Genomic DNA, 12,211 nt, shown 5'->3' on the forward strand with positions numbered 1-12,211 from the left:
GATCTCTCCTTCCTCTCTCTCAAATTGTTGATCTCTCTCCCTCCTCTCTTTTCCTTGCTCGATCTCTCTTCCCACTGTATCTCTGTCTATCCCCACCCAAGATCCTGTTGCTGAAATACTTTCATAGAGTGTTTGTACATGATTGTTGAAACTAATGTGCCTCTACTATCTTGATGTTTTAGGCTATAAGATTAACTAGTGGATCTTCCCTCACTATTCCTTCACTTCTAATGGTGATGAGATGTCCTTGTATATGTCGCATATGTACTTAACAATCCAGAACATTCAAATTGTGGACCCCACTGTGGATGGCCATATGATATCATCCACTGAATTTGGACAAATGTTTTATTAACCATCTATTTGATGGCCACTAATTGCATGGATAGAATCATCTCTGTGTGTGATTTTATAATATGCTACGTCCACAGTGTAACCTACAATTTGGGGTTGGATGGTTAGGATTGATGTACACACATGTATAGTGATGAGTGATGACTGCTGTGCCACCATTATTTAGATGGAAAATGCATTTTTTTTAATTCAAGTTCTGAATCCTGAAAAAAATTAGAAGGCTTACAATGATAATCTCTGATTCCTCTACTTGAGGACATGGAAATGTGTTTTCTTTCTTTTGGGAAGCTGAAATTGCATTTGTTTTTTCAATATGGTCCAAACGGAACTAGCAGTACTTCAGTAGCAGGTCCTGCAATGTATCGAAGGTCTGCAAGCCGGCCGCTGATCGTGTGAAGGATTGGGTTGCTGACTCCTTAGCATTGTCTCAGCTCTCTGTTGGCTGAACTGCTTGTATATAATTTTTCATTCTCTCTTTTGCTTCTATGTTTTCTGTTTTTTCGGCCCCTAGCCTTTTCGGAATAAATTAATCGTTTCAAAAAAGAAAAAAGAAAAAGAAATTGTATTTGTTTTATCACTTTTTTCTATCCTTTGTCCCACACGCATGTCTAGCACAGTCACATAAGTGCCTCCCACATGTGCCAATGTGGCACACATGCAAGATGAAAGAGTCCATAGAGGGTCCTAGATTCTATTTGCTTGCTCATCCAGTGAGGGCCACTATATAGCTTCTCTTGTACAAAATTCAGAACATCTTCTCATCAAACGTGCCATACATGTATGTTAAGTGCTCACTGCCCATTCTGTCCATATACTATTGGCTTACTTGATTTGTATCTGACCTGATTATTGAACCAAGGCATAAGCTGTGGGTGAGGTTTCCTAAGCCCACATGTGCGTGGAGCATTTCCCAACTAAATGCAACTACATCCACCAATGTAGCATAAGGGTGTAAGATAACTTTCCGTCCAGTATATTGCGGAAGAAACCTGGTAGAGTAGTAGTTTCTGATCTGCTCGAATGGGCTTGATGCTTATAGTTTCCATTTTGTGGTATCATTTGAATGGGAGAACCCTTGGTTATTGTGGTCTTGTGTGTTTTATAGTTTGTCAAGCATTTTTGGGCTTCATAGTTTCAAACAATTTCAATAGCATGTCTGTAGTTTTATCGTTTAGAGGATGGAATTGTTGAAATGGTTGTGCAGGTTCTATTTGGATCCATCCTATTTGGAGTTTCTTTTTTCATTCTAAATCTTGGTCTGTGAGCTCATGTTTTCTCCGTTACCTTTTTAATATAACTGTCTTGTGAAAATGATATTGGATCTATTTAAATGCAGGGCTCCTTTAAGACATTTGAAGATAGACTGTATCAAGAAATAAGAATATTGTCTACCATGTGAGTTCTATTAAACTTGTGAGCTTGTTCTTTGTTCTATTGTGTTAAAAGTGCTCGTGTCTTGATTGTGGGCAAGATAATGTTGTAGCTCTCTCATGTTACATTCCTTAATCCTCTCTCTCTCTCTCTCTCTCTCTCTCTCTCTCTCTCTCTCTCTCTCTCTCTCTCTCTCTCTCTCTCTCTCTCTCTCTCTCTCTCTCTCTCTCTCTCTCTCTCACACACACACACACACACACACACATTCTATAATCTCTTCATTCTCTATTACTAACCTTCTTTCTTTAGTGTGTGTTTTATTAAAAAAACCAACATTGAAAGCCCAAGAACCTTTGGTATGGTAAGCCCTACTTGAGTATCAATCAACAATTTCTAACTGTAAGATTAATTGGTCCTAACTTTTTAAAAATTAAATATTAAAGAATTATTTATTTATTTTTTAAAATTTTCTAAAAAAATAAATCTCCCCACTGCACCTTTAAAAAATAAATCTCCCCACTGCACCTTTCTTCTGCCTTATCTGGTTTCCTCTCCCATTGTCTCCATTGTTACCAAATTGGTGTGGCCCCCTTGAGTTATGGATCTAACTGAATTGTGGGATCTAGGCCCTACATGTAGCTCATATTGTAAATTCTTGATAGCACTAGACCCAATTGACTAAGGCAAAAGAAGAAGATGAAGAAGAAGAAGAAGAAGACGAAGAAAAAGTAAAATTAAACTAGAAGGATGATCAAACCAACAATGCCAAATATAAAGTTTTTCATCTTACTAAGACACTTAGTAAACTGACTTGAACAATTTGAATTCGAATGCATAATCTATCCTTCTCACATCTACCGCCAGGTAGTTGTTTTACCTTCAAATCTGGAAAGACAATGATCAGGAAAAAAAAAAATCACACTAATGGCATTCTCTTTTGTCCCTCCATCTATATGATGTATGAAGCAGTTAGATCTTCAATGTTGAAGATGGAACTGAATTGTACCTCTAGAGGAATGGTAACAAAATGTATTATTATCGATCGGTGGAAAATGGACAAAATCTTTGTTTTTCTACTCCAATTACTCATCTTCGTCCAAGGTGCTTTATACAAAGTTCATGGATTTGAAGCTCCTGCCCACAATAACTTATTGCTCTACATGCTCGGCTGTCGTTTTTTCAATTTGGTGCATATTGAAATTTTTACAAACAACTTACTCTTCATAGTGCTCTCACTCTTAGTTGCTTTTGACATTCATTTCATTTTGCTTTTCCTCTAGCAAATAACATTTTCCCTAACTTGTTAGGATGTTGTAATGCCAAGTCTTTTTCAAATGGAAATCTCCCAAGCTTTGATCAAACTATTACCATGTCACCTTCCTTCAACTAAAAAAATCACAGTCAATAAAGCATAGATGATTCCATTTAGATATGTTTAGAGTAAAAATTTGGATTATTTTTCGCAAGTTAGAGGAGGCATAGGGGACTCCATTTTGGCATCTTTGTGATCGAAGGCTTAAGTACATTTATGCATTCAAAGCAATATTCTGGCTGCTACCAAACCCGTGTAAAAGAGTTGGGTTGATGTCAGGTGGACAGCTGGTATAGGTTTTGTCAATCTAGGATTGACAACACATGATTCATGATGCTAAGTTGTCAACTCCAAATATCTGGGATAGGGCTATGACTATGATGAGTCTTTATCATTGCTGCATGTTAGATCTGTTTAAGACAGAAATCAAATTATTTTTAGCGAGTTATAGGACACAAATTTAGTGTTTGATTGACATCTGGTCTTTGACATAATAAAACTACTCTGAAGCTAAGTCTTAAGTGGTTGCAAATTTATTATTCACTTGCATGTAACCGAGACACTGATACAGAAAAGCCTGGAAAATTTTGTTAATATTGAATAATATAATTCTCATATTTTTGGTTTGTAAAAGCATAATACGCAGAAAATTTATCTGGAATCTTGATAATTAGACAATAACGATGTAAGTGGCATATAAATGGTACCAAAAAGAAATCAGTGGAAGGTAAACCATTTTTTTTCTTGCAAGCATCAGTGTGCTTGACACATCTTTTTGCTGCAGTGGTGCTATTTTTTTTTCAGTGTCTTTGTTTCATGCTGTACTTCTTCATCCTTTAGTGTTGTAATTAATTCATCTCCTTTTCTTTTGCTGGATTGCTGCATCTATTTGATATTTATGGCATAAGTTCTGGTTATTTAGAAAATCTGGGTTTTTGTGTAAAATTCTTCAACTTCATATTGCAAATTTGTATGCTTATTTTGGATGCATAGATAAGGGTTAACTCCACCGTCATGAGATTGTTTCATGAACTGCATCTCATGGCATAATGGGTTCAAACAGTTGTGGAAGTAGCTATCTGTTATATTATGATCCTCTCTGCTACTAAATGCTGTTGAGTATTTTTTTTGACACTGAGTTTCACTCTTCTGGCAGACTTTTTCCATCCTATAAGGAAGACGAACTAGAACAAGATACAGTTGTTCAAATCATGTATCCTACAAAACCTCCGGTCTATATCTCTCTCTCTCTCTCTCTCTCTCTCTCTCTCTCTCTCTCTCTCTCTCTCTCTCTCTCTCTCTCTCTCTATGAATTATATGCCAAGTTAGCTTTCAAAAAAAAAAGGGGCCAAGTTATCTGCTGTTGAATTCTCTTCCGTGTAAAATGAGATATTTTATAGACACAAAACACTTGCAAATGAACAAGGATTCAATTAAGACCAAGAACTTGGGCAAGATGACACCTCATGATACTCATGGAACTGCCTCAATCTGCAAGGGAGCATGTTGTGCTTCATTGGCAAAATTTTCAAGACTTGCAACTAATTTAACTTACAGAGGTCTGCGAGGTTGGCCCTCAAGCTGCAGTGGGGATAGAGTCTCTCATCTCCAGCATCTGTACCATGGGCCTATCAGAATGATTATTCTGATGGGCTACCTTGTATAGGGGTTTTCCTGAACCCAAGTCGCAACGTTATTTTTCACTATAGCACTCTTGTTAATCAAATTTCTTTTGTAGCCTTTTTTTTTTTTTTGAGGGCGCGGTTGGGGGGGGGGGGTGTTGGGGTTGTATAATTTTAATATTTCTACATCTAGTGTTCCGCTGGTTTTGGCAAGCAGGTCCCTTTCATAAATAGGTATTATGGCAAGGCTCACAAGGTCTTCTGAGGAAAACCAAGGCTCAGTTCACGACACCATAGGGTTTTCCTCAGAAATGCTCCTCTGCATTTTCGTAAAAGACTCAGAAGCAAAGATATTTATCTTGAAAGATCACAATGCACATGACTGTCTCAATTGCTTGAAGATACTACAAGTGGGGGCTGCCATGGATCTTGCTTCTCTTAATGTATAATTCTGAGAAAGGTATACTTAAGAATTTGAAAGGTACTTCTTACGCTTTCAATTTCAAAGAAGCGGTTTCTTTTGGGTCTTCTTCTATTCAGAAATGAAAATTTTGAGATGCATAATCAGAGTTCAAGATGAACTTAGAATTTTCTCTGCCTTAAGAGTAGGTATGATCTTTGTTTCTTTTATTTGGATTTAAATTCTCCTTTGTTTGGGTCTGTTGTACAGAACATTAGAGAGATGAAGCAATTAAAACAGTTATTTCATTTTATTTGTTTGCTAGTCTACTGGGTTTTTTTCGTTGAGAGGTATTCCAAAATTTCAGCAGTTGGCACTTTCAGATAAATAAAATTCTGGTTTACTTCTTAATGTGTAGTATCCTATGAGCCTTCTTTTGTGAGGGAACACTTAAGTATCAAGCCCATGGATGTTCTAGATGAGTTGCATCAGCCTCCATTTCTTTTGTATATTGCGCTAGACTTGAGGAGCAAAAAGACCGATTCTTGCGCGTGGTGCATCTAACGGAAAGCTGGGGTCTCATACACATGTTCCATATTGGCATGTGCAGCTGCATGTTGATGGTCATGAATCCATTTACATGTGGGTTTAACCTCTATTTTATGTTAACTTGATATGGTTTTTGACTAATTCAGTCCCATAATATTGTAGGCATTGCAGCATGTATAATCTTCAATTGCATAGTGTAGTTTTGTTGTATATAGAGAACTCAGTGAGGAGCCACTATTTTTGGATTTGTTTGCATCCAATTTATGCTATCAAGCCCATATTGATGAATATAGTTATTTCACATATTGATCAAAACATAAAACCATGTCTTATATGTTGCCTTGATGGATCTTTTTACCTTTTCCCTTTTCCCTGTTGGAGTTATAAAAGAAATAATATGAGATATAGTTTATCATCTGGTACATATTCTCTTTTCTCTATGCAACTCCAAGAAATTCATTGTTCATTTTTCTTAAGGGCTTTCTTATTGACTACAGGCCTATCTATTATTCAGAGATGAGTATTTGTTCATATTCCAGGAAGCTTACAAGGCTGCAATGCATTATCTATACCACGATCCTTGGTAATTTGTTATTATTTCTGGTCCACAAATCTTACTATTCATGTTTATGTTTCTCATTTAGATTTTCAAGTTGTAATTTTGACACAACTATTGGCATGTGGAGATAAACATGAATTCTGCTTCCATGGTGTGGCCATTATTTAATAGTCTTCAGGTATTCTGGCTTGGCCTTCAAGTACTTTTTCTTTTTTCTTCCTCCCTTTTCCAAGGATTTCTACAAACTTCATCCCAACAATATGTTTTGTGTCCTTGGATCTTGAGTTTGCATGAGTGGGGCCCATGGACCTGGTATCCAGGTAGTTGATCTGAACTCGTCTTATCTTTGGCTTTTTTTTTTTTCCATTTAATGTGAGTTGTTGCTGTTTTTTATTTCAATTGTCTATTTTCAGGCACCAATCTAAAGGTTATGAATGCCCCATTGGAATTTCAAAACTATTTTTGAGGTAAACTAGTATTACTTCAGTTGATCCGATTTTTAACATGGATGATTTCTCACACAAGAATGTTTCATGCAGTAATTCAAATGGTTACGAGCACCATACAAACCGATGGAGTTGCTAAAGTCTGATTGGGCAACAATTAGAAAGTCTCCACCATGGGCGATTGATTCTTGGTATGATGGGATCAAGGTATGTACCATTTTCCGTCAACCATTTGTGTGTTGGCCATAGTGGAGGTGAGACATAGCGGCAACTAAACTCTCTTTGCAATTCCATGTTTCATGTCCAACTTGAAACTATGGGAATTGTCGTTTGGGTTAGCCCCACTTAGGCCATTTCCTTTCTGTGAATTGAGTTGTTACCAATTTTGTGAATAGGATTCTTATTAAACAATCGTGTGAATTATTTTTTGAATGAGTATCAGGTGCAAGATTCAGAAAAATAAATAAATAATTCGACAGTATTTTTATTTATTTATAGATATTTTAGTGACGGACCAAATCCGTCGCTAATTTCTGAACATTGAAAATTAATGTTGGAATTGAGGTCTATCGCTCTACTCATTAGCGATGGACCTTATCCATCACTAATATTTTTAATGACTAATTTCTAGAATTTAATGACAGATTTTTTATTTTTTTGTGACGAATGTTATCCATCGCTACAATGTGACGGACCGTATCTGTCGCAGATTAAACGACGGATTTTATCCGTCAGAAAACAAAAAACAACCCCGTAAACAGCGACGAATGAAGTGACGAACAAAATCCGTCGTTTATTTAGTTTTACGACGGTTTTGGTCCATCGCAAATTTGCAATTTTGGTGTAGTGAGTGTCCAGACTTAGCAGCGTCCTACCCAAAATCATATTAGCCGAGAAGGGTGCTTTCACGTGTGACCGGTCCATTATAGAAAACATTATGATGGTGCAAGAAATGATTAGGGAGATCAATAGAAAGATTAGGAGGGGAAACATTATTTTAAAAATTGATATGGAGAAGGCTTATGACCGGGTTGATTGGAATTTCCTAAAAGAAATCCTCAGGAAATTGGGTTTAATAGCAGATGGATTTGTTGGAAGGTTGCTAGAATAACAACTGGTTTTCGATTTTGATTAATGGGGAAGCAGCATGTTACTTCAAATCTTCTAGGGGAATTCGCCAAGGCGACCCCTTATCACCAGGTCTATTCATCATCGTTGAGGAAGCTTTAAGGAGAGGATTTAAGCAACTCATGGAGAGAGGGATTTGTTAGTGGTTCCACCTCAAACAGGGTTGCTCGCTTATCTCACACCTACTCTTTGTTGACGATACCTCCTTTTTCTCAACGGTGGGCGTGCATCGATTCAGGGGGCCATGTCCTTCCTTCGCTCCTTCCTAGAAGCTTCAGGTTAGAAAAAGTTTTCCTATGTTCTAACAAGATCCCTAAAAGGAGGGTGAGATCGATTGAGCAAGTGCTGGGATTCCCTAGAGCTTAAATGGACCACAAAGTGGGGATTGAACGTCCACCATTAAAAACTTCTCGGGAGCTAGAGAAGTTTCAGATGAAGCTGATATATGCGTTTTCACTTCATCCACATCTACATGACCTTATGAATAGGTTTGATGGCTAAAAAAATATCACACTGGGGTTTCAACTGTAGGTGTCATTATCACTGCAGCTTCCTTTGGTGTGGTCCATCAGAGCCTTTATCTGCCTCTTTTTTTGCTCATATCTTAAAATGAACTGAGAAAAATGATGAACAGCATGGATAGAACACTTACATCACAGTGAGCTCCACAGAGCCCTGCCCAAACTAATCCGTCTAGGGCAGGGGTATCATTTGGAAGGAAGCAGATTGCATAATGAATAACTCAGTAAGCTAAGTGTATTAAGTAAACTCTGTGGGTCCCAGTATCATTCATACATTTTATCCACTCTGTCCATACATTTTAGTGAATAAGTGAAAGTCTTTATCCAAAAAATGAAGCATATCCAAAGCTCAAATGGACCGCACCACCAGAAAGAGTGTGAATTGAACATCTACCATCGAAGATTTCATGGGGGCCATATAAGTTTTAGATCAATATGATATTTGTGTTTTACACTTCATCCATGTCTTTGTGATATTATCAACAGGTTGGATGACAAATAAACATTACTGTGGGCCATAGAAAAGTTTCAATGGTGGAAATTTCGTGGGGGCCATATAAATTTTAAGGAAACCTCTCTCCTCTACATTTAGGTGAGTTACTCATTACCCTTATTATAGTAAACTCTTTGGGGTCCACCATTATTTATGTATTTTATCCACTCCATTAATCTATGTTAACAGATAATTTGAGGTATAAAGAAGAAAAAGAAAGCATATTAAATGCTCAAGTGGACCACACTACAGGAAATAGTACGTGATTCAACATCTACCATTGAAAAATTCTTGGAGGCCATAGAAGTTTTGGATCAAGCTGATGTTTGTGTTTTCTCTTCATTCATATCTTTTTAATATTATGAACATGTTGGATGTCAAATAAAATTACTGTGGGCCAAAGGAAGGTATCAGCAGTGGAAATCACTATTCCACACTGTTTCATGCGGCATGGTCCACTTGAGTTTTAGATTTACTAAAAATTCAGGATCAACCCACACCGTTCATCCATTTTTCGAGATCATTTTAGAGAATTATTGAAAAAATGGATTATATCCAAAGATTAAATGGACCACACCACAAATAAGGGAAACAGATTGGCTACTCCCACGGACACCATCCAATGGCTGGTGGTTGGTGCTCTGTGGCCCTCACCATGATGTATGTGTTTAATTCATGTCGTCCATCTGTTTTTAAAGATCATCTTACAGCATGAGACAAAAAATGAGGCATATCCCAATATGAAATGGACCACATTATAGGATACAATGGTGAATGAGCCTTAACCATTTAAAACATTTTAGGGGCCATAAAAGTTTTGGATGGAGATGATTTTTGTTTTTCCCCTTCATCTAGGCCTATATGACCTAATAAACCGATTGGATGTCAAATAAACAGTACTATTGGCCTTAACGAGGATTTTAATGATGGATAACCAATCACTATCGTTTTCATGTAGTATGTGTTATATCCAAACCATCCATCCACTTGGCGAGCTCGTCTTAAGGCTTGAGGCGAAAAATAAGACATATCTAACTATCAAGTGGACCACACTGTAAAACCCAGTAGGGGATTGAACGTGTATCAGTGAAACCCTTTTGGGGTCACAGAAGTTTTGGATCAATATGAAATTTGTTTTTACTCTTCATTCAGGTATTTATGACCTTATGAATAGATTGGATGTAAAATAAATCGTTATGGTGGGTCCTAAAAATCATTTAACGGTGAAAATCATTATCTCCGCTACTATTTATGTTGTGGTCCAAATGATCTTTGGATATGATTCATTTCTTGGATAATGCTCTAAAATGAACTTTAAAAATAGATGAACGTTTTAGATATAATAAATACATCGATGTGTGGCCCATGTAACTTTGATCTCCTTTGTTGCGGGTCCTTCTTTTTTCATTCCCTCCCTCTCAAACATCCCTCTCACGCCTCCACCTTACCCCCACGCCCTAGCTGCACCTCCACCTCTCTCTCTCTCTCTCTCTCTCTCTCTCTCTCTCTCTCTCTAAATTGGAAGAAGGTCCCCATGCCCTATCCGCACCTCCACGCTTTATCTCATGTCTAGCATCTTCGATGCCTATAAGAAGCGCAAATGGCAGATCAAGGCCTCCATATAAACCCTAGGTAGGGTTTTTGGGCAAAGGGGTGAGATGATAGGTAGGCAGACGGCGCAAGTGAGCTCCATTTTCTTCTTATTAGGGTAGGATTATCATTTTCCTCATACACTCCTTCGCTAATTAGATATTAGCTTCTCGTAAGTCATCTCTTTTGAATTGTATTTCCGTTTTCTGTCGTGAAAGCTAATACGACATCTAGGGTGTTTATGATGTTTTGTAGTTCTCGGTTCTTGGATGCGTTTAGATGCACCAATGAACCGAATCGCTAACCTTGAATTTCTTCTTTATGCTTCGTATTATTCACCGTTCATAATGACGATATGTAAAGTGTAGGCAAGGAAAATGTTTTTTTTTCCTTCTCTCAATTTCATTAAATTTCTAATAGAAATTCAACTTTTAGGCCATCTAAACGGGGTGCGAATTGCCTGTGCCCTAGCAATAGGAAGTTCCTATAAGCATAAGATGTGGGGTCCACCGGGATGTCCGTGAGATATCCACTCTGCTTGTCAGTTTCGCAAGCTCGGTATAGGACAGGAGTCCAAAGTGAGGCAAATCCAAAAATGAGGTGGACCATGTGACATGAAACAGTTCGGATTGAAAGACATCATTGGAAAATTCATGAATCGGGATGATATTTGTGTTTTCAGTTCATCCAGAAGCAATAACTTTATGAATGATCTAGATGACATATAAATAACATGGTGGGTTCCAGGATCATGGCCGTTTCCTGTCATGTGGCCCACTTGAGTTTGTATCTACCTCATTTTTGGACTCGTCCTATTTTGAGCTTGTGAAAGTGATGGATAGATTGGATTTTTCATAGGTATCTCAGTGGGCCCCACACCTTCTTCCTGCAGGAACTTCCTATTGGCGGGGGCAAGGGCAGAAAAGAAAAAGGGAATGGGCTTGCCCCTATTGAACTGAAGTAAATCCCAACCCCCAACATTAGCTAATGTATGTGTTTGTTAGATATTTGCTCATCTACATGTGCCATGGACCGAAAATCTCATTAGGTGGGCTAACCATGTTTGAGAAAGCAATAATTAAGGAGTGACAGTGATCCACCTTCAATGTACATACATAGTGGGGCCAACTTCATGACCCAAATAGTATCAGGCTACTACATATACATAGTGGGGCCCACCTAATGTGGAAAATTTGGGAAGAATAGAATGTAGATGGCTAATTTTCCTACTAGCTGTAGTCAGGCCTTTTGTCACCAAAATCCCAACCATTGACTATGGGGGAATTCTCGTCTCAAGGTGGGATTTTCCAAAATACTAATGTCTTCGGAGTCGAATACGTTCATTGCATATCAGATACCTTCAATGAGAAGACTTAAGGAATTCCCATCTTCTGCTTCTTATTCAATTCATAGGAAAAGATAACAAATCAATAGCCTAAAATTAGTAGCAATACCAAGTATCTAGATTATGGTGTTTGCCACTTCTTTTTGTTCAACTTATCAGTGATTTGACTTTTGTAAGTGCGGTGTACGAGATTGAATCTAATCATCAAGTAGGCTATACCTTGGATGGGCCATACTCAAGATCAAATCAAAAACCTTGACAATCCTAACCATTCTATTGGAGGGCGCTTGTGTGCGTACCACTTGTACAGAAAGTGAACGACTAGTCTAGCTTTTCTTGTTTCAAGCATAGTTCATCAATCCTTATGCATCTAGCATAGAATTTTTTGCAAGCTAAACATGCTATCCTAACATTTATTGATATGAGTTTGCTTAGATTTTTGTAGCTCCCAACACAATATTACATGGCAATGGTAAGACATCATATAAACAATTTTTTATTTATTTATTTTATTTTTTTAC

The 12,211-nt window shown here is 37.6% G+C and overlaps 1 long non-coding RNA gene across 1 annotated transcript; it reads left to right on the forward strand.

Annotated features, from left to right (window-relative positions):
* The first annotated feature begins 1,121 nt into the window (after positions 1-1,121).
* LOC131221536 (uncharacterized) lies at positions 1,122-7,091 on the forward strand. The gene is made up of 3 exons (XR_009159388.1): positions 1,122-1,749; positions 4,877-6,191; positions 6,707-7,091. It is a non-coding gene; the product is annotated as an uncharacterized LOC131221536 (long non-coding RNA).
* The last annotated feature ends 5,120 nt before the right edge of the window (positions 7,092-12,211 follow it).

The sequence above is a fragment of the Magnolia sinica genome, chromosome 12, assembly GCF_029962835.1.
Source record: "Magnolia sinica isolate HGM2019 chromosome 12, MsV1, whole genome shotgun sequence".
NCBI classification, from domain to species: Eukaryota; Viridiplantae; Streptophyta; class Magnoliopsida; order Magnoliales; family Magnoliaceae; genus Magnolia; species Magnolia sinica.